Source organism: Malaclemys terrapin, chromosome 7 (genome assembly GCF_027887155.1).
Source record: "Malaclemys terrapin pileata isolate rMalTer1 chromosome 7, rMalTer1.hap1, whole genome shotgun sequence".
Lineage (NCBI taxonomy): Eukaryota > Metazoa > Chordata > Testudines > Emydidae > Malaclemys > Malaclemys terrapin.
In genome coordinates this window covers 68,730,691-68,755,061 of record NC_071511.1, presented here as the reverse complement: position 1 = coordinate 68,755,061, position 24,371 = coordinate 68,730,691, and the positions used below count along the sequence as shown (strand labels likewise).

General features: G+C 40.9%; 1 protein-coding gene across 16 annotated transcripts in view; it reads right to left on the bottom strand.

Annotated features, from left to right (window-relative positions):
- The window catches only part of ZMIZ1 (zinc finger MIZ-type containing 1), a 490,731-nt gene that overhangs the window by 86,528 nt on the left and 379,832 nt on the right, over positions 1-24,371 (bottom strand). The window lies entirely within an intron of this gene.

The following is a 24,371-nucleotide window of genomic DNA, read 5'->3' as shown; positions in this document are numbered from 1 at the left end:
CTCCTTTTCCTTCCCCAAGTCCGGCTTTTGTCCCCGTTGTGTCCAAATCAAGTGGCTTCCTCCTGCATGCTGCTTGAGTGCCAGCAGGGGGAGTTTTGAGACCACAGGAGAGACAAGCTCCCTGCTCTCAGTTGTGGTTGGTACCTGTCCCCTGGCCCAGAGCAGCAGGGACCGTTCAGCTCTGCCTGGGTAGCCGTGCACAGGAAGGAGTATGCTCTGTCACTCTGTGGGGATGGCACATACAAAGTCCTGTTACACACAGGAGCTGTGAAGGAATGGAGCAGGCAAAGGGCTTGTCTACACTGGCACTTTACAGTGCTGCAACTTTCTCGCTCAGCGCTGTAACGTGCCAGTATAGACAGTGCACCAGCGCTGGGAGCCGTGCTCCCAACGCTGGTAGCTACGCCCCTCGTGGAGGTGGTTTTTTTAAGAGCTCTCTCCCAGCGCTCTGCCACGACTACACAAGCCACGTTAAAGTGCTGCTGCGGCAGCACTTTAACATTGCCAGTGTAAACAAACCCTAAGTCACTCTGTGGGGATGAGTCATGCGTTGTCTGGTCAACACTAGGAGGTGGGAGAGGCTTGACATGCTCAAGTGTGGCCAGAATCTTTGGAGATTTAGCTGCTAAAATCGAAGTAGTTGCTATTGAGCCTCTGCAAACTGCATTCTTTCAAAGGCTCATGATTAGCCAAATTTGGGGAGATTTTCCAGGGGATGGCCAAATGCGCATACCTCTCACAAAGGCCACCTCCTGCCAAATTTCAAGTCCCTGATTCAAAGCATGGGGTGTTAGAGCTGTTCAAAAAAAAAAAAAAGTCACCAGTTTTTGTTTTTTAACAAAACAATGTATTTTTGTCCTAGCTTTGTTCACAGAAATGGCTGGACCATTTTGGCTGAAATTCATATATAAGCCTGATGTAGACACTCATCATATAAAATTTCAACCCAAATGGTTAAAGTTTGGCAAAATTATAAGAAACTGAAATTAGGGTCTAATAATAGGCAGTGACAGTCTACCTTAACAACAGGCAGGGCCTACCAGCCCTACCTGCAAAATAAATACATGAATTGAATGCTCAGATTTTACCATTGCACCATGTTAGACTAAAATGATGCAGACGATCTTTTGTCAAGAGCTTTAAACCAAAGAAAGCTTGATGAAATTTCCCTCTGTAACGGCTAATGTCATTTGGGTATTAAAATGCAGCCTAAAGCGTATGGCATAAAGCACTGATACAGCTTACAATATGATGATTTATTTTGGTCAGGTCAGCCTTTTCCTGCCTACATGAAAAAACTGGCAATGAACAGTGTATAGGAAGAACACACACACACAGGATTTAGTTTCCTAAGCAACACACACACACACAGGATTTAGTTTCCTAAGCAACACACACACACGCAGGATTTAGTTTCCTAAGCAATGAAACTCTTCTACTATAGGGTGATTTTTTAACAAGTTATTATTCCAAAAAAACATTCAAATATGTTCTTTCTAGACTCATTCCCCCCACCTTTCCCCCACTGGTAAAATGGAGAATAACTTGAATTCAGGTAGTCTAAAAGCCCCATTTTTCTTACAGGCTATGACATTTAGTACCACTATCAGCCACCCTCAAGGGTGCCAGAGTCACTGAACTTTTTCTTAATGTGAATTTAGTGGCTCATGAAAGGTTCTGGAGTGACAAATTTGGGAGACTAAGGCCCTCTATTTAACCAGAGAAAAGTTACAACACAGAGAACACACATGAGCTTTTCCACACAGCCCACCAATATCCCCTTACCTAGAAGGGCACTGCATTTTGGGAGATGCCCATTTAATCTTTATTGAGACTACAACATGAGTGCCAACTGTAATGGTAATTTAGGAGGTGCAGACACCTGTTCACTAGCAACTGGAGTGAGATCAATGGCTATTTGAAAGAAAGCATCAAATCGCTGTCAGAGGTCAACTACTTGAATTAACTCTCTCCTTTATGAGAGAAGGGAGAGAAACTTCAAATTGCTTGGTGGGGTTTGTTTTTTGATCAGGAGCTCAGATGCTCCAGACAAGAGTGGATATAAGTAACAAGATAGATTAGAGATCTTAAAGTTACAGATAATGATGTTAAAGGTGTCTTTTTTTCTTGTAGAACAGCTCATTCTTTTTAAGTGGCATAAACTGTTTAGGTGCAATTTTTTCAGCTTTAACAAATACTCCCCCCCCCCCCTTTTCAAGAAGTTCTTTCTAATCTTCACACATCTTCACAACTGTACTTTGCAAATGAATGGGATACTGAAAACCAGTTGGCCAAAGCCTACAAAATTGCAACAAAGTCACACTGACCCCTCCCCCGCCCAAATCAGCACTCACTGAAAGCATCATTTAAGTGCTTCCATATGTAGTTAGAGGAGATTGTGGTAAAAGTTAGCAAATGGTATCTTTTAATGGATTATGTTACACATGTTTCTTTAAATGAAAAATAATTCATTCCCATCCGGATGAGGCAAGAAAGTCTTTTTTTCATTCCCATTTTAAAGCTGGGAAAGCTAAGATGCAGAAAAACAAATTAAAACTTGGAATAAGCAGGAAGGTGCAATTCCACTGAAGTCGGGTATGAATTTGCCCCACAGGCTAAAAATCAACATTTTCTAAAGTGGCCTCTGATTTTAGGTATCCAATCTCAGATGCATAGGGCCATATTTTCAGAGGCTAAGTACCTATAGCAAATTAACTGACTTCTGTTAATTCTGGATGGAACCAGAAGAGGACACAATAACATTTTGTGAGAAAGGCTGTTCTTGCTTATTTACAACTCTGCCAAGAGGCAGCAATAACTGGGGAACCTGGAGTTCTGATAGCCTGGAGACCTGAGTTCTATTCCCAATTGCCTCTGACTTCCTGTGCAATCATGAGCCAGCCACCTGGCCACACTATGCCATAGTTTCTCTGTCTGAAATAGACAGATATTTGAAATTTACTCTGGTGCAATACAAGAATAACTAGCATTATCATAGCTGTGAAGTACTAACCATCTCATTATGTGAGACAACCTGTTCTCATGAGGTACCACATTCCAGGGTGCCACCAGACCAGTAAGGGGCTATGTCATGCTTGCCCTGCAACCTGGGGTGCCTCACACAGCTTTGCTGCTGTAGCTCCCAGCTGGGCCTCTCACAAATAGTCTGCCAGTATACAGGTCATACCCTGAGTATCTGTGTACAGTCACATCCCTGGTCCAGCAGCTCTGACCCCTGCAACCTGTCAGCAAACATCAGCCACACTCTGGCTTCCAGCTGTCTGGTTACTGTTTGCAGGGTGACCCCAACACACTCCCAGTCTCAAATTCCCCCCTCCCACACCCAAAACGTGTGTTCTGCACTGTCCAGCCCTCTCCTGGACAGTTTAGATGTATTAGGTCGGTTGCCCCTCTAATGGGATCAATATTCAACAGTCTGCTACCTTAAACGGAGTTATCCAGTGTTGTGAATTTTGGGTAAGTTTTAATTAAAGAATAAAACAAGTTTATTTAACTACAAGGAGATAAGTTTTAAGTGAGTACAAGTAAAAAGCATTAAAGTCAGAAATGCTTACAAGAGAAATAAAGTAGTGCTGTCGATTAATCAGAGTTAACTCACATGATTAACTCAAAAAAAATTAATCATGATTAATCACGATTAATTTTTTTAATCGCACTGTTAAACAATAGAATACCAATTGAAATTTATTAAATATTTTGGATGTTATTCTACATTTTCATATATTGTATTCTGTGTTTCAATTGAAATCAAAGTGTATATTATTTTTAATTACAAATATTTTCACTGTAAAAAATGATAAAAGAAATAGTATTTTTCAATTCACCTCATACAAGTAGTGCAATCTCTTTATCGTGAAAGTGCAACTTATAAACGTAGATTTTTTTTTTGTTACATAACTGCACTCAAAAACAAGACAATGTAAAACTCCAGAGCCTACAAGTCCACTGAATCCTACTTCTTGTTCAGCCAATCACTAAGACAAACAAGTGTGTTTACATTTACAGGAGATAATACTGCCCTCTTCTTATTTACATCATGAGAAAATGAGAACAGGCATTTGCATGGCATGTTTGTAGCCGGCACTGCAAAGTATTTACATGCCAGATATGCTAAACATTTGTATGCCCCTTCATGCTTCGATCACCATTCCAGAGGACATGCTTCCATGCTGATGACACTCGTTAAAAAAATAATGTGTTAATTAAATTTATGACTGAACTCCTTGGAGGAGAATTGTATGTCCTCTGCTCTGTTTTACCCGCATTCTGCCATACATTTCATGGTATAGCAGTCTCAGATGATGACCCAGCACATGTTCATTTTAAGAACACTTTCACTGCAGAATTCACAAATGCAAAGAAGGTACCAATGTGAGATTTCTAAAGATAGCTACAGCACTCGACCCAAGGTTTAAGAATCTGAATTGCCTTCCAAAATCTGAGAAGGATGGGGTTTGGAGAATGGTTTCAGAAGTCTTAAAAGAGCAACACTCCAGTGTGGAAACTACAGAACCCGAACCACCAAAAAAGAACATCAACCTGTTCTTTATTATTATCTGACTCAGATAATGAAAATGAAAATGCGTCGGTCCGCACTGCTTCTGATTGTTATCGAGCAGAACCTGTCATCATCATGGACAAATGAAGCATGAAGGGACAAATGAATCTTTAGCGCATCTGGCACATAAATATCTTGCGACACCAGCTACAACAATGCCATGAAAACACATGTTCTCACTTTCAGGTGACATTGTAAACAAGAAGCGGACAGCAATATCGCCTACAAATGTAAACAAACTTGTTTGTCAGTGAAATTGGTTGAACAAGAAGTAGGACTGAGTGGACTTGCAGGCTCTAAACTTTTACATTGTTTTATTTTTGAATGCAGTTTTTTGTACATAATTCTATATTTGTCAGTTCAACTTTCATGATAAAGAGATTGCACTACAGTACTTGTATTAGGTGAATTGAAAAATACTATTTATTTTGTTTTTTACAGTGCAAATATGTATAATCAAAAATAAATATAAAGTGAGCACTGTACAATTTGTATTCTCTGTTGTAATTGAAATCAATAGATTTGAAAATGTAGAAAACATCCAAAAATATTTAAATAAATGGTATTCTATCATTGTTTAACAGTGCGATTAATCGCACAATTAATTGCTATTAATTTTTTTAATCGCTTGACAGCCCTAAAATAAAGATAAAATGCTCCCTAAGACTAAAACTTAACAAGCTAGACTTGGTTCAAGATAAAATTCTTACCAAATGCTCCCAAGTTTCAGGTCAGGGTCTCTCCCAAAGTAAAATGGGCTGGTTTCTTTTGTGCTCTTAAGGTGAAAGAGAGAGAGATGGTATTTTTGTCCCTCACTTTTATAGTTCAGTCACCCTTTAAAATGCATTTTCCTGAGGGTTACCTGGAGATAAAGTTCATTCATGCTATGAGGATGAAGACAAGGAGTCTGGTGGTAAAAGAGGTTTCATGCTGTTGTTAGCTAAGATGCAGATCTGTTTGCTCTTGCCCTCCTTCCTTGCCATAGAATGGCCACTTGACAGGCCCCTGCCCATCAACTTTGAGGACACCTGGCTAGAGGCATTAGCTTCTCCTTTGTCTTTGAGAAACTGGTCTACCCACTGCCCAGACTTCTCTGGTAAACACACTTAAGTCATGATTGCAGCTTATGTTCATAACTTTGCATATAATGTTGCTACATATATTTCACCATGATATTACTGACCAGTATGTTATTCATTTTCAAACGATACCTCTCAAGGCTTATTTTGTACAAAGATTATTACAATAGTCAGTGCTTAGGGTGCGAATACAGGGGTGCATTCAGTCTCACCAAATACCTGTCAGGATCTCAGCTGCCTCTGGGCACAGCTCCGTTGCAACAGCAGCACTGTGGCTGGTCAATGCATTTCACACCAATAATTGTGCCAGACTTGCTTCCTATCTGGCACTTGCTCCAACCTTTGCCTACTCTGCTCCAGCCCTAGTCCCTGCCTACCTCTGAACTCCTGATTCTTGGCTCTGACCACTGGACTGTCTCCTAACCATGACTCTGCTTCTGCCCTTTGTTTCTGTTCTGGCTCCTGGATCCAATCATTGGCTTATGTCCTGACCACGCCTCTGATTCTGCTTCGAACATGAGGCCAGACTCCTGCTCTGACCATTAGGTCGCACTGTGATGTGTGACAGTATGCCGCTCAAAAGAGGATAATCCAAGTAGTTGGTTCACAGCTAGGGGGTCACATACTGGCATGGCAACCATCCATCTCAAAAGATATGGTGTAAGCACCAAAGCAGTTCAGGCACTGTGTCATGTTGCAGGATCATGAATGGCTAAAAACCCTAATTCTTGAGCAATAACCCTTGTCACAAATAGTGCACGCATAAGGCACAGGGTCAGCAGATGAAGCCACCACACTACGAGAGCCTGAGGCCTGCTGTGCTTTCCTCTCTCCCAAGCACCTTTCTTCATCCTCTCTGACTCCCTGGCACAGTACACTTTCCAGCGTGACCTGTTGCTACCCATATCTTTCCAGCTTGTGGTGTCAATGTTGGAAGTTTTCCAGTGCTTCTTCCAAATGTCCTTGAACCTGAAACCTGAACTTGGGGTCATATCCCATGAAAGGGTTTCCCCTACTGCTAAATGGGAGATGAATACCAGATAGATCCTGGCTCTACGGGAGGATGGTCCCAGTATGGGAAAGTTTCAGAGCCAATGATTTAAGGTAAAGATAAACATAAGATCGACTGGACACTTACCCTGTTAAATCCTCAGACCTATTTAAGTCCATCTGTTATTATGAAAACAAGTTTTGTAAGTGTACCTGGGGAGAAAAACCCTAGCTACATAGCTTTGTCTGCTTGTCCAGAAATACAACCTAGTTTGCTCGCAAGAGAAACTATTCATGGATAGAAAAGGCAGTGCATAATTTGTAAGTGTTTCCAGGGTGCTTTCCCCCCCCAAGATTCCCTTTTCCTAGAAACAGCATGAGCCAGACAGAGCTTTGCTCCCCCCTACTAGTCTTGACTATTTTAGGGCTTGTATGAGTGAATCGTGAAGAGCTCTAGACACAAAGTTCAGTATAAGTAACTGCCAAGACGGAAAGTACTCATTACTAGTTTAAAAGCACCCTTTGTGTGAATGACTACAGTAGGGAATGTTGAATTAAAAAAAAAAAAAAAAAAAAAACCCACACATGCAAAATGAACAGAGTCCATCTATCCAATGCAGCATAAACAGCCGGCAGACACTACTTTCTCCTTTATCCGCTTTCTCAAGCTGACCTTGTTGATCCACTAGACCGTGAGTCAGTGCACTGTATTTATAATAACAGAGAGCGCCAGCAGACAGCTGACTTCCACTAGAATGTCAGCAAAATGCCAGCTTTTCCTTTGCCTTCAAGACTCCCTTCTGACCGCCATGCAATTAGAGCCTCAGGAATAAAACATTTGAAAAGTTTGCTCAAGGAGTGCCAATCAATTAATACTTAGTACTATAGACAATTACAGTATCATAGAATAGATCCAAGAAGAAAAGGAAGGTTTTGTATTGCAGTTCAAACCCAGTGACACCCATCAGTTTACAATTATATACTATAAATCATTTACATTCTGTATTGGCAACAATCTGATTATTATGCTTTAGACTGAAATGGAGGATCAACAAGGTTTCCCCTTCACCTCATGTAGAGTCTATTACATACACTTAGCAGGACATTTGATCTAAATCCTCCCTTTAAAAACAAAAAGGAGCAGAGGTGTTAGGGGTCATCCTGGGAATTTCAGACAAGTAGATCTTGCTTCAGTGCCAGGGAAACCGGTTGAAACGGTAATTAAAAATACAAGAATAAAACAACCAGATGATTTGCATATGAGAAAGGTAAACTACTAGAATTCTTTGAGTATGTCAGCAACATGTCAATCAGAACATGCTCAGATAATTTGGGTTGGTACTATTTAGTTTAGAAAGCAGATGAATAAGAGGGGACAGAGAAGTATACAAAATAATGAATTGTCCAGAAAAAGGAAGTTGGGCACTCCTGTTTCCCCTTTCACATAATCCAAAATGCTAGTGTGTGGAACTAACATATATCACTGACGCCAAGAGCACAGCAGAATTCAAAAGATGATTAAGCACTTATGTGAATAATGAGCACGTCTCCAGTGACGTTAGAAAGGATAAAAAAATAGGGACATAAAGGGACCGCTGGCATTGGCATTTGCCAACCACTAACTTGTTTGGGGTCCTTATAGTTATCCCAGTGTGTGTGCGCATGTGTGCACACGTTCTGACTGTGTGGTGGTATCTGTAGTTTTTAAGAACTTAAAGCATGAGAACAAATCATACCATTTTATCCATTTGCTGAAACATGGAATACCATGGGAGTTCAGACCCATCAAACTAATGTTACTTAATATTTTACTTTGATTTTCACCTCCACAATGAAAGTAGCATGTCTAAATCTCTTATATGACTAAGAGCTATAAAGGACAACAAATCAAATCAGAGGATCAGAAAAAACAAGATTAGCAAATCAAGGGTCAGAAAAAAAGAACTGCATTATATAAGACTGTTGCCTATACTGTCTGTTGGACTGGTGCTTTTCAAAGCAAGCTGTTCATTCCAGGCAGCATGTACATCAAGACAATTATTTGTTTTCATTTCTCCAGTGTTTAATCACCATAAAAACGTAACTCTGCGCCTTACATTTCTGATGAAGCTCATAAAAAATTAATAGAAAGAGACGAAGGAAACATGATGTGAGGTGATATTACATCCAGATGACAAGACGACAATTGCAAGCCTTGTATGCCCATCACAAATAGTAACACTCGCTTCATTTTTAAAGGAAAGGCAGGTATCATTTTGAAACTAGAAACTGAATTATAAAATACACAGCAAAAGTTGTTAGCCATGATGACAGAAGTATATGCACTGGTCAAATATACTGATTTTATTTGTTAGGTTCTTTATAGTTTAGTTTTTGTGAGACACAAATATAGGAGAAGAAAAACTCTTGTGGTGACATCCCAACCTCATTGAAGTCTATGGCAAAACTTCCATTGACTTCAGTGGGGCCAGGATTTCACCCCTTTGGATGAGATTCTGATTGTGCAGCCCAGAACTCATACTCTAAGGTGGCTTTAAACCAACTGCATCCTTCTGATCCTGGAATGCTCTACAGCCCCCAGCATAATTAAGATAACTTATGGGTCCATGGCACTACCCAGGATCATTGCAGATCTGTGTGTTGTGGCCCTGCCCCTGCCCCAGCTCTGCATTTCCTTGCCGCATTCCCTGGGTCAGGATTTGCAAGGGGATCACTGGAAATTTCTATCAGTTCTGTTATCTTCTGATGAAGGACTGACTAATAACTTAGGCTATGTCTACACTAGCGTGGTAAGTCGACTTACGCTACGCAACTCCAGTTACGTGAATAATGTAGCTGGAGTCGACGTACCTTAGGTTGAGTTACCGTGCGGTCTACACCGCGTATGTGTGGGGGGGTGTCGTCAACGGGAGAAAATCTCCCATCGACTTACCCTGCTCTTCTTGTCGGGGGTAGAGTACAGGGATTGACTAGAGAGCGTCAATCCCTGCCGTAGTGTAGACCTGCCCTTATTTACATATCAGTGATGAGCAAAGATACTCCTTTCACAACAAACACTCCTTCTAACTTACAGCAACCTAATACAATAGGTGGGCTTGCTGTACTTTTCCCAGCATACTTATACTATCCTACTCTTGCAATACTGTGCTAAATCAGAGCTGCAGAGTTAATGTTTAGCTTCATAGCAGTAGGCCTGCACATAAGAGTACACTGAAAATGTTATTATTTTCTCCTGAAATAAAAGTGCCAACACATAAATGGCAACAACACATCAGATGAAAATCAGTCACATAGAATATACATTAGAACTGAACTTAAATCATAGGACTTAACCTGTTTCAATGAGGGGATTTAACTCAGTTGTAGAAAGGAGATGGTTAGATTTCTTATTTATTCCTCTCCATGACATTCAGATCAAATCTGATCAGTTTACAAGTCAAAAGCTGATTCTTACATCTGTTCTGCAATCTTGCCCTGGGATTTCAAAACTCAGCTATGTTTTTTGCTCATTAACATCACTGCGAGAGGAAAAAAAAGTTAGAATTTAGTTGGTGATTCATGAGGATAAAACCCAGTTCACTTTCCAAAGCTTTATTTTATCTTCAAGGCTAACAGTAGTAAAGCAAGTAGATAAGAACCCAAAAGAGAACAGCTATGAAGAACTGGAAGAGGCTGTTTTCAGTTAGTGACTTTTCTGACTAAAAATTACAGTTTAAAGTTTCAAGCATTAGATCTAATAATAGTACAGAAACATTTCTGAAACGAAAAAAGCTACCTTCTCGAGTGGAGAAAATGGCATGTTTAAAATGATCTGCCCTATCTCCTCTAACATTTTGACACACTTCTGATACACATTAAGCAAATTTTGTATAATTCCACAGTAAATCTTGCAATTGTTTTTGGATTTCTTGCTGTATTGTACTTGTCTACACAATTACATCTCCGGCTGATGTTTTGCTACTGTAATTGTATGGTAATTCCCTGTGTGTTTATGATTGGTGCTTATAATGCTATTGTTTTCTAAAGCACTATTTAAAAAAAAAAAGAATAAGTATTTACCTCAGTGAGTTTGTACCCCTCATAAAAATTAAATTAAATTGAACAAAAACTTCTTGTACTAATCCCTCTGATGAGCAGACTGACTGGGGCTGTCTACTAAACAGATCAGCAGCATTCTTGAATCATATTAGTAAGCAATATAACAAGCCACTAAGCTTAAAAGGGATGGAATTATAAATACTAATGAATCGTAAGAAGACAGATAGCAACTGAGATTACAATTCGCTGAAAACTACCCTTCCATTAACAAGGACAATGAAAGAAAATGTACAGCACATACTAATTCAGTCCCCTTGCAAACTGGTGCTCTGCAAGACTACTTAGAGTGTCAAGATTAATCATTTGATTCTGGTTCAGAATCATGCCTCTGCTTATGTCATTTTGCTTTTCGCATCTGTCCTAACTATTATATACCTGTTTATTTAAAGAAAAGAGCATATGGCACTGGAGAGACTCAAATAGCAAATGCAGACTAATGGGTACAGCTGTGATGCAGAGAAGTCGCTCAGGTACATTCACCCATCTGTCAACGCAGACCTAGCATAACATCGGGCAGCCCCCTCCAGCAAAAAAGAACAGTTCTGAAAATGGGAAGGTTTCTTAAACTGTAGTTCGAATTGTATTCGCCTTTCACATTTTAATTCAACAAAGGTTTTGTTTTCAGGCTAAAATGACAACCAAAGACTCATTGTTTCCATTAAGTATTAACATGTGCTGCAAAAAGAGACATTTGGATACCTTATTATGGGCTTGATTCCCATCTCATCTGCACCAGTACACAGTTGCTTTGACTTATGGATTTATTCCTGATCTGCACTGGAATAAGTGAGATCCAAATCTGGTGCTATCTGTTCCATAGTTGCGCATATTGGTGATTACCCATGTACGTGCATGTCCTTTTGACTTCAACCATAATGACTGTGGTTTAGTGGGTGTTCCGTTGTTTATTTAGCTGTGATTATTTTGGAATCAGATCGCTAGCAGAACCCTTTTTATATAGTGCAAACAGACTGGGTTACAGATTTACTGCATCAAACAATTTTCTTCACTATATTTATTCACTTAAATGTTGCTTTTCTCTATTTCCCTATTTATTTTGTATTGATCTTTACAAAAATCTTTCAAATATATATTTTTTAAACACAGCCAAAGAGAGTCTGGAAAACTGGACCACATGAATTTTGGTCTAGAAGGCATTACTGCATTTCTATTCATTTACTAAAGCTCCATAGATGTGGTTTAGACCAGTGTTTCTCAAGCTGCAAGTATGTCTTGCCCTCATAAGCATCAATTTCTTCCAAGAGGTGGGTCTAAGTGTGGGAGTGCAGAGAAAGCACAGGTAGTACAGGGTATATGTGAAAGCATTTTCACTCAGGGCTGCAGCAATGCGTATTTGCTTGAAACCAGGCTGACCTGACTTAGTTTTCAGTATAGTTATCAAAGGAAACTCAGGCCAGGTTGGCCAAAGAGCAAGAAGAGATTGAATGACCTAGGGTCAAGTCTTGAGCAACTACAAATTCAGATGAAGAGAATGTGAAACTCACTAGTTACAATCATTAGCAGAGCCAAGCCTGTTTCTGCTGAGTTCTGTTAAGAATTTTTTTGTGGTTCTTTGAACCAGAAACTTGAAGTGAAACTTAGGGTGGAATCAAATCCATCCAAACTGAAACCTCCAAATTATGCTCAGCTCTACTAGGACTCATCTTAAATGTGACCTGCAAAAGGAAAAAAAAAAAAGTTTTTTTTTTATGCTGCCTTATGATGTCAGGAAGGGAGAACAAGAACAAGTCTGAGAAGCTGCTCTAGTGTAGTTAAATCACTTCAAATCTACAGATCTTTTCTTTATCTCTTTGCAAAATTGCAGACTATTCAGGTTTACTGGCACAATACCATTACTTGTGACACTAAAGGGATGTCACAAGATAAAGGAAAATATAATGCCACAAGGAGAATGGCTGTTTCTAGCTAGATATTGAAGAGTGTCCACAGGAGACTTTCTGGGAATGAGTTTTATTTTTCTTTTGTGGGAACTTGAAGAAACAGCCTGAACTAACCTCACAAGCTTTTAGAGTATATTCATAATTCTGACATTCATGAACGAACAACAGGGAAGATCTAGGTATGATTACTCAGTGTGAGAGACAAAGAGGAGTATAGGGAAACCAGTGATCGGTGAGACCTCAAAAAAAGTTTGCAAGTTCAAATCAGCACTGAGAAGTTTAGATACTCCCAGAATTTTAATGCATCTTGCCTCTTTTGCTACTTGAGACAATTCGAGTAGATCAGTGGTTCTCAAACTTTAGTACTGGTGACCCCTTTCACATAGCATACCTCTGAGTGCGACCCCCCCCCTTATAAATTAAAAACATTTTTTATATATTAAACACCATTATAAATGCTGGAGGCAAAGCAGGGTTTGCGATCCCCCAGGTAATAACCTCACGGGGGGTCTTGACCCCCAGATGGAGAACCCCTGGAGTAGATCTTCCATCCACCCAACAACCCTAGAAAAGGTTTATAAGCCGAGCCCCTCCGAAGATGGATAAGTAAAAATGGAAATTTTTTATAACCCATTCATAAGCTGACGCTATAATTCAGGGGTCAGCAAACTTTGGCTCCAGGGCCATCAGGATAAGGCGCTGGTGGGCCAAGATGGTTTGTTTACCTCGAGCGTCCGCAGGCACGAAGGTAAACCTAAGTAAACAAAGTGTCCCGACGCGCCAGCTGCTTACTCTGATGGGCTGGGACAGCAACTGGTGGGGAAATTTTTTGGGGGGGGAGAAGCTGGGGGTCAGGGGAGTAACCACTGTGACCACCACCCCCCATGACCCCACTCCTAGGGACCCCCACACTCTCCCCATCCCATCCCTTCCCACCTTATTTGGGGAAGGCCAGGGGAGGATGTCTCTGGCCTGGCTGGAGCTGCTCTGGCAGGCTGGGCAGTGCGGCCGCAGCCTGCTCAGGCGGGCCAGACCAGGTGGCGTGGCCGCAGCATGTTCCGGCGGACTGGGTGGGTGGCACAGCCGCAGCATATTCCGGCGGGCTGAGCGGTCGGCCCCAGCCTGCTCTGGGGGGCGGGGCCGAGCAGCAGGGCTGTAGCCTGCCAGCCCCGGAGCTGCAGCTGCTTCGTAGACTGTGGGGAGAGCAGCGTGGCCAGAAGCAGAGAGACTCTGACCCTACCTCTTCTCTACTGGCTGTGCTGCCTTGTTGGGGGGAGGGGCTGTGTCCCACATCTCCCTCTCTCTACCTGTTCATAAGCCGACCCCCTTCTCTGGTGCTTCCCTTTTTTACTAAAAAAAGTTGGCTTATGAACGAGTATATACGGTAAGCTATATCAGCAAAAGCATTTTTTTGCCAGTATAATTGCGTCTATACTAGGGCTTAGCCAGTATGGAAATGTCATTAAAAAAAAAAAATCACACCCCAAACCAACATTACTATATTGGCAAAAGTTTTAAGTGTAGACCCGTCTTCTCTTCTCCACACTGCAAAACTCCTCATCATTCTGTGCCTTCATTGTGTTATTCCCAGAAGAGACAGGCTGTCTAAGCACGCTTGCTTTCTCTTCAGAGACAGTTAACAAGTGTAATTGCTACAGTTACAAGTACCACACTGTTCTTATGCATTCTTAAGGTAAAAGCATTACAGAGAAAACATTAAAAACAATAAAAGAACCTACACACATGCTAATATGTTTACCAGAGATCACCCCAACCCTAACATAGATTCTGGTGGGCAAAGTTCTTCAAATTCCCAACCAAAGGGATTCCTTGTGGTAACAAGTTCATTACAGTTTCAGCATCATGGGGCCAAGGTAGGCCTAGTTCTTCCACCCCTAACCTAAGGATTGTGCCCTCTCAGGACCAGGAAGAAGGCCCTGAGCCAGTTTAAAACCAGGGTATTTATTCAAAAATCTTTTTTTTTTGGTCTGTTGGTCCCTGGAAAATCCGTTTTGAATGTATATGCACAGGGCCGGCTCCAGGGTTTTGGCCGCCCCAAGCAGCAAAAAAAAAAAAAAAAAAAAAAAAAAAAAATCCGTGATTGCGATCTGCAGCGGCAATTTGGCAGGAGGTCCTTCGCTCGGAGTGGGAGTGAGGGACCGTCCGCCAAATTGCCGCCAAATAGCTGGACGTGCTGCCCCTTTCCGGAGCGGCCGCCCTAAGCACCTGCTTGCCAGGCTGGTGCCTGGAGCCGGCCCTGTATATACACACCTCCCTGAGAGGGTGGAGGGGGAGGGAGAGATGTGGCTTCCAAGGGCTGATGGTGGCATAAGTACATTAGCAACCCCTTCCTCCTAGAGAAGGTTTTGCATTTTTTATACAATATACCCCAAAGGTGTTAACCTGAATTCAATTTGGGGCCACCAAATGAAAATTAATGGGCAGCAGGTTTAAAACAAATAAAAGGAAGTTCTTCACACAGCACACAGGCAACCTGTGGAACTCCTTGCCTGAGGAGGTTGTGAAGGCTAGGACTATAATGGCGTTTAAAAGAGAACTAGATAAATTCATGGAGGTTAAGTCCATTAATGGCTATTAGCCAGAATGGGTAAAGAATGGTGTCCCTAGCCTCTGTTTGTAATAGGGTGGAGATGGATGGCAGGAGAGAGATCACTTGATCATTACCTGTTAGGTTCACTCCCTCTGGGGCACCTGGCATTGGCCACTGTTGGCAGACAGGATACTGGGCTGGATGGACCTTTGGTCTGACCCAGTATGGCCATTCTTATAAGGTTTAACTTCACTCAATAAAGTTCATTTTAATTCCACAAGGTTTGTTGAGGCTATTATAGGATATTGTCACAGTCTGTCACAATTTCCTATATGAATTTATACCAAAAATTAAGTGGAATTATTTTCAAGCTTGTAAGAGAGACATTGTCAACATGGAGGAATGAGCAAGACTAACACCAGCAAAGACAAAAAGACTTGAGAGTGTCCTTTCATACAACAAAACTACATTACAAAAACATAACAAGCATCTTCAACATGGGAAGTGTAAAGGTGGATGACCCCATATCTTTGATTCACCAGGGTGTACATAGATATTGCAGCTCATATGGAATGTAACACTAGCTTTGACCCCTGTCCTAATTAAGTTAAACTGGGTGAGTAAAGGATAGGCTGGACGGGTCTCAATCTTTGAGGAAATCTGAGCAGAAGCTTCTGGAGTTCGCAAGTTAGATTTTCTCCAAGAAAACTTAGTTCATGCATAACCAGTTTCAAAAGAGATTACCAGGAGGTGGCAAATACAAGTGGGAAAGCTCTGCTGTAGATTCTTGTTATAGATTATGCCAGTGGGTAAAATTTTCAAAAGAGCCTTAGGGTTGGTCTACACTGCGGGGAAGGAGGGGGTCGATGTAAGATACGCAACTTCAGCTACGGGAATAGTGTAGCTGAAGTCGATGTATCTTATTTCGACTTACCTTGGGTCCTCACGGCGCAGGATTGACCGCTGCAGCTCCCCCGTCGACTCTGCTTCCGCCACTTGCTCTGGTGGAGTTCCGGAGTCGACGGGAGCGCGTTCAGGGATTGATACATTGCGTCTAGACCAGACGCGATATATCGATCCCCGATAGATCGATTACTACCCGCCAATTTGGCGGGTAGTCTGGACGCACCCTTAGTAACTATGGAGCTTGAGTTCCACTGACGTTAAATATTTTGTACAGTTCCACTGCTTGCGCTGGGTAAAATTTTCCAAGGTGCCTAAGTGATTTAGCAGCCTAACACCCAATGGAAATTGAGCGTTTTTCAGAATTTTACCCAGTGTTACCAATGGAACTATACAAAAGATCTAAATGGCACAATTAGGAGGGTGGTGTAATGACATGAAACTGAGATCCACAATTATCCACAGCTAAAAGTATACAAGGGTGACCAGATGTCCCGGTTTTATAGGGACAGTTCCGATATTTGGGACTTTGTCTTATATAGGCGCCTACTGACTATTATCCCCCACTCCCATCCTGATTTTTCACACTTCGTGTCTGGTCACCCTAAAGTATACAGATGCTTTCAGAAAGAGATTTTGTGAAATTCTGAAACTTTCTGATATGCTATTTGAAGATTAAAGACTTTCATTGTCATGTTAACTGATTAATAAATGAATATTACTTCCACTTTAAGACACTGGCTGCTATATTTCAGCCCCTAAGACATTTTTACAGCGAGGTTATCATATAAATGTAGGCAGAACCTAAAACTAAAGCTGTATGTAGATAGGACTGAATTACAAAAGAACCACTCTGGCTTTATTTAGGACTTCACTTTAAAAATAAAGTGTTTAACTCACATGGTATTATTCTGCAATCAGATTCTGCCTTCTTGAAATAAATTCTCCTGTTTCAATCCGCTCTGGGTCACCCTGACACCTTTTGCAATTTGTACATCCTTAAACTGATTAAATGTCTGGAGAACAGAATGCATATTTCAAGTAAAGTACCTGTCACCCAGTATTTCGGATGATTTAGGCAAACTCTTTGAGTGTTCAAATGGGCTGTGTGCATGTGGGGCTAGCTGCAAGGAGGGCATTTATAATTGAGAACTGTGGAGCTGTGAGTGAACACTGGGCTCGTGTTGGGTGAGATTTCAGATAAAGAAATCTTAGTACTTACAGCAATCTAATACATGGTGCAAATCAGCTCTGTTGGCTTCTAATCTAAATAGTCACCATGCTGCCAAAATTATAAATGAAGATCCTGTCTCCAGTGGTAGTTCACAGAACTATAATTCTCCTTCTAGAAATGCTGAGCATAGGCTGGGTCACATTTACAACAAAGGCTTTGAATAACATACACATTTTAAAATAATGTATTTGAAAAGTCTCATTGGTTAATTGTTTTCTTGGTCACTAATAAATATGAAGCATGTGAGACAGGGAATACCTTTTGTTTTGTTTTTTTAAGATGTAGGTCCAATTTTCCACTGGGTTACACGACTGACGTGACTCCAGGGAGAGTACAGTGGACAATCACGTGAATTTGGTACTAGGGAAAGTCACAGTGGCAGTGCAAGCATCCCATACACAATGTCTCACTATAACAGTTCAGCCATATTCGGGCACGCCTTGGATTACGTGCTGGTGTGATCTCCCCTCGAAATGAGAGAGTGCCATTTCAATTTTCACTCAAATCCTTGGTGTCTCAGCTATGGCTGTCAACGAGGCTGCCAGTTAGTGCAAGCTATGATAGTGGTTCTTGTTGTATAGGTGATGGCACACAAGGAAGTGGATTGATTCCACCTGCTCATTTCACAGACGCCAAAGAACAACCATCAGATGGCAATGAATAATAATGTCAGGTCACTATTGACCCAGGACAGATTTCAACAAATGACAGAGACAAATGGCTCTACATACTGTACTAGTAGGGATAATGGCTCATTGCAGTAAATTATATGAGAAGTAATGGTCTGATCTCGGGGAAGAAAAAGGTACAAATCAGAAATGTATAGTTAAGTCACATATTTCCTGGTTTCAATCAAAACACCCTTCACTTTGCAACTTGGGGACAAAAGCCCCCCCACAAACAAGCAGACCAAAAAATAATCACAGAACACCCCTTTGGTAAGCCCATTCCATTCGATAACATTTAACCAGCATCTTAAACCCATTGAAAACCACTAGCCTGGGGTTTGGTTGTCCAGTGCTGTAGCAGCAGTGTGGAAAGTTCTTTTTCAGAGCTGCTTTCCTCTCATCTTTGCAGTGGAAGAAGGAGCACTGCACAGACTCCTTTTATGTAAGCTCTGGGTCTGTATTTACCATAAACCTGAGAAATCACAGAAGCCCACCAATGGCAACCCATTAGTTCCCATTCATTTGGGGAGGGAGCTGGATCCATCTCTCTGTCAGCTGAGTATTTAACTCTAATCCACACCCAACATTCCCAAAATATCAAATGTCACAGACAATTGTGTTTAAATACGAAAATCAGAGAACGCACTACTCTTGTGACAAAAAATGAAGCAGTAGCTATTAGCTAATCCCCTGATGCAGCCAGCCACCCGGAAAAATATTTTACAGTTGTGGGTACTGCCTCAAAACATCTGTTTTGATCAGCTAGCAGCAGCAGACAATGAGCTAAACTCACTCACTTCTGGACTGCCAAGGATTGAGAATGCTGCTTTGGCAGTGTATTGAAGGGGTACCTATCTCATAACACTTGCCAGTGTCCCCTGCTGGTTGACTTCAGTAACGTAACCACATCCAGTCGTACACTGTACAGAGGGTCGTTGTATAGTAAGTTTTGGGGCCTAAGGAGAATCCTCGGGACTAAGACTCCCTAGGGAAAAGCAGCACATCTGTTTTATTTTAAAGGTCAGACCCTTGAGCATTCCTAGTCACCATCATAGGACTCAGAATTGAGCCTGAGTGCTCCTGGAGGCTCCCAAATATGATTTTGGTCAGCGAAGCAGGAGAAACTTCCCCTCCAGAAAGACACAAATTCTGCTATTTGTTCCCTCTGTTTAAAGGCCATTTTGTGCCATCCCCTACCCCAATTAATTTCTCCTTTAAACAGCCCCAAGCTGGCCTTTTACTGCCCCCCAAAATTAGATTGGATTAGAGTTCAAGTGTAAGGACCATATTTTGTTTTTCTTTTTCACATCTTACTGTGCTTGGCTGTAATGTTATATGAAAATAATGGAGATGTGAAAACTCACTGAAAGAGAAGGTCTTTTCCATACAAATGCAAGGGCTGCAGGACATTTCCCTCCATCAGTTATATATCAGGTCTCAAACCAGGCATATTTTCAAACAGCCACATACAGTTCACCCTCCATCTTTGCCTTGAGTCACTCTCCTACTTAGTGTTTTGAATCAGCACAGCACTGTTGCTTCACATGTCAAAGTCAGATTAATCTTTAACTAACCAGAATAATGTTAACAAAATCCAGTCATATGAGACTAATCATTTCACATCTACGACCTCCCTGTAAATAGGGAAGATCATCTGTGGATAGGGCACTATACTGTGACTCCTGAGACCTGGGTGCAGGTGAAGTGATTTGCCTGGCTTAGCCACAGACTTCGTGTGTGACCTAGTGCCTCAGTTCCCCATTTGTAGATGAGGATAATACTTTCTACCTCACAGACATGTTCTGAAGTGCTCCAACGCTGTGGTGATGGGGGCCATAAAAGTGGCTACATAGTTTCCAACGTTGCAATAAAGTTGAGGTTGAGTTGTCAGCCATTAATCGACAGAAAATTCAAATTCTACAATGGGGACTGGGTGGCTTGGGAACTGGAAAGCAGAGCTATTCACCTCGACGACACCTATTTGAAAATATTCTACTTTGGTAGTGACTTCAAGCTGTCACCAGCTGCTTACTGGCTTGTGTGCAAGTATCCAGTAGATTCAGTCTATTTCTATGTGCGAACAACAAGGTGGGAGTGGTTTTTATGGGCAGTATCAGCAGGGAAGGAAGGCTGAACTAGCTAAGAGTAGACTACCCTGTATCTGTCATTTATTTCCTTGAGCTCAGGGTGAGACACACTGGTGATGTAGTGTAGGGAAATTTGCACTGCTACTGCTATAGACTTGCATTGCAGATTAAGCAGATGACATCAGTTGCTGGAGTTGTCAGTTCGACACCTTCCATGAGCACAAAATTGATTTTAAAAAACCATACAAAGCAAGACTGACATTCCATTCTAAGTCATGTCATCATGTGGTGTAAATTGACTGACAAATGCATGTGCTGGATTGTGGTTATTGCTTACTTAAGGGGCTATGTTCCCACTGAAAAACCTGCAGAATGTCCATTACTATTAATGGGAGCTCTACAGGTGCAGGGAAGGGAGAAGAGTAGGGAATCCAAAAAATACTAGTGAAACTGAACCAAGGAGAGGAAAGCTGCACAGTACTTTTTCTTCTATATGGAAAGGAAACTGGTTCTTACAAGTTTTTAAATAAGAATAGGGGGAGGGGACCTTTAATCAGGTCAAATGTATATTCAAGTGAAGGTAAGAAACCACTTAAAGCTCTTATAGGATTCCCTTTGACAGCTCTGATTATTTTAAAGGCTTAATTCCATTACAGTATCTGGCAGCCTGCAAGGGCATATTTTACTAACTATAGGTCATACAGTCATGATAGATGTTGACAGAAAACATTAAAGGTTAAGTAGATGCAAGACTATAAAACATTTCAAGCTGTACTATGCCAACCGCGTTAACTAACAAACATGCAGCTACTTAAGAGAAAAAAAATCTATTCATCTTTTCCAGATTTAAGTTGCACTGACTTATAGAACAAACAGTATTTCCGTGAGGGTTTGCAATGGTTCTTGATGTATGCATATTTCGTGTAATATGGGACATGCTTATACTTAAGTAAATACATTCTTCATTACATTTAGGTGTGTGGCAATACTCCACAAGGACCGTATTTTTACAGTTCAGTGTACCCATGCTACACACACACACACACTTTAAAAGCTTATTTTATGTACATTTAGATGAGATAGGAGGTGGAGTTGTCAAATGGTGCCATAACCCTGTAGGCAAGGTGAAAACATGGTACCCAAAACTGAGAGGGACATTTTTTTGCACAGTTTCAGAAACATGGCAACATGACTAGTACTACAGTGTTTACTATTTAAGTTCATGTCAACACCTTAATATGGTGTTTATTCGTCAAAGCTACCAAACAACAATGTATTCAAAGATTTGTATTGGTTTTGCATGGGCAAGTTTTTTTTTTCCAGAAATGATTAAACTATTTAGCATGTGGCAAAAAGGATAATATCAGCATTTTCAATATACTAATATGAAATGCTTTCACATTGCATATTCTTAATTGTCAACGTATCTCACAAGTGATTCGAATAGTATTCTGTATTTTTAATTGAAATTTTCTGACCAGATCAGTCTGAAGGTAGTGTACCAGAAGCAGTAGATTGTATGTCCACAGTTCGTAGTGCATAGTGGGTAGATATAAATGTACATGAATTCCTAATGTAATACTTCTCTATTTGTAAGCTTTTGTACCTACAACATAGTATCTAATCTGCCCTATGCATGCAGTCCTAGCCTTTGAAATATTATAGAAACTAGCTTTTTAATTCAGTGACACTTATGCACAGGTTAATATTATGTGACAATACACAGCTTCATATTGGGTTTCAAAGAGCATACTAAACAAAAATGCTATTTTGATACTGACCAATTAATCTAATTTATATCTAATTTAGCACAAGTCTGTATATGTGTACAAAATGAAAACTGGTGGTGGTGGGCATGGTAATGCTAACAATATACTTCAGGAATTTTCCTCTACAGGCAAGTTACTGCATATGAAGACATGGAGAATACAAGCCCCTCAAAGCTTACATCAAGGAGACAAAGACTCCCCACAAACTTTGAAAAATGTGTTATTTGTCAAGAAATTCAAAAGAATGCAGAAACTGTCAAAAGCCACCAATGCTGGACAGAATTCTGTGATGCTGGCAGCAGAAACCAGGAGAGATGAATTGTACTGGATCAGTTTTCTAGTTTAAATGATGTGTCACCAATATTCTATCGCAGGGGTTGCTTTCAGAAATATACAAGCAAGTTGGATTTGGCACATGTCAGAACTGTATTGAACCTAGGAAAGAAAACAGAAATCAGAAACCTAATCAGAGAGCATCATGTTGACCTGCTTTTATAGCCACCAGAACAAGCACATCCTCCAGCGATTAGTCCTATTGTATTGTTTGCCTGAGAAACGCACACAAAACAGACAAGAACCTTCATAAAACAGAAAAATTTGAAAGAGCAACCAATCTAAAGGAGGCAGTTCTTCAGAGAAAAGATGACATGTTCACAGAATATCTGTGGAAGACTTGATTGCTAAGAATATAGTTTATCACTCACCATGCCTTTCTTCCTACTTAAGTTAAATGAATCTAAGCAAAACCATCTAGTTACACTGCAACAATACAGTCACCTTATGCATTTTATCCGCTGATTGAAGACCTAGACAATGATCTTATACACAAGCGGCTCTTCTCCTGTCCTAGCTGCTACCAAGGTATGAAGTCCTACTAAGATGTAGAAACTGCAAACTATTCCAGTAGCAAGTTACAGGCAAGGTCAGAAAAACGTTATGGTTCTGCAATTTTGTTCCATGCACAACAACATTAGCCGATGCTATCCAAGCTGCTCGTAATCTGAAGCAAGAACTTAAGTCATCCAAATGTTTATGGATGTTTTTCTGGCGAGTGAGCCTGATAAACAGCTTTCAAGTAAACAAGTGGTTTTGTACAATGTCGCTTCAATCCTTTGGTTTGAAATAGCCAAAAATGAAAGCCTCCGAATATTATCCAAAGCCAGGAGACTGTAGTTTACAGAGGTCAGCTACTTATGTGCCGGAGTTTCTCCTTTGGTTGATATACAAAGAGGCACCTAATTTAGCCAGCAATGTGTACCATCCTTCAGAAGACATTCAAAGAAGGCCCCTTTCAGTTGCGGAGTATATAGTATGTAACAGTTGCAAAATTATCACACCACTGCACATAAGCCTTAGTGCACAGCTACACCGTGAGTTTGGGTCTTGCAATGTAATTGACATACAAGAAAGAAGCTGGCCCTTGTCAGATTGACCCTCACAAGCCATGTTCCGTGTGACTATGCAAAAGTTACGAGAGAAAGAAGTGACCGAAGAAGAAGTAGTGAAGTCAAAGTCCAAGAGTATTACTGAAAAAAGCAGATCTTGGTGAAGAAGAAATGAGAGATTTGTGATAGGTGCACGTGATTCTGGTGATTAATGTAGCTTCTTCAGGCCCAGTCAAGAAACCTGGCAGCAAAACATTTGCTGACATGGCCAAGAGGATCAAATTTAAGTCTGACAAGGAAGGGACAATCACAGCAGCCAACTGTCCAGAAAATTGTTTTTTGCAGAGCCCTGTCCTTAACAAGGTGCAAAGATGATATTTCAGTGGCAACTGTTCTTATTCATCCAATAGAACCTGTGTGATGATGAACAGTGAGAAAAACAGACAAAGCTGAATTAGGGCATCAAGCTGGAAGTTCAAGCTGAAAGAGTCCTTGAGCTAAGCATATGTAAAAAGAAACTACAGTGTACATCAGAGATGCCATGGCTGTCATACAAATGACGGCTGGAGACAAATTCCACACATTTGATGAATTGGCTGCTGAGTACTTGAGGCAAGGCCCTAAAAGGATTTGACAAAGCTAATTCTATAATTGACTCTTTGACAGATACGACAACAGTAACTCTGTGAAAACTGCAGAAAGACAGCGCTGGACAGGATCTAAGATTGGATTCAAGAAATACCAGGAGGTAAGTGGACACCCTGGAAAAAATTTCTGTGTGTGTCATCCAACAAGCAGTCACTTGTAAAATTCCTCTGTGAATATATGATTCAAAATGCACCTGAGTGTGTAGGAGTGCAAACACTCCTTCTTGCTGGAGGTTTTTCCAATAGTGAAGTAGCAAAGTCTATCACCAGCAGAGGTGTTGAAGAAACCCAAGTCCTTTACACTACTTTAGAAGAAGCAGACACAGGATGCTTCTGCATGCTGTATGTGCCAATATGACTTTTGGGTCAGTTGGTGTCAGAGGAACCATACTAATTAGGTCACCAGATACAGATGTTTTGGTTCTTGCTGTTCACGACTTTCCAAAAATGGAACACACAGATAACATGTGGATTGAAACA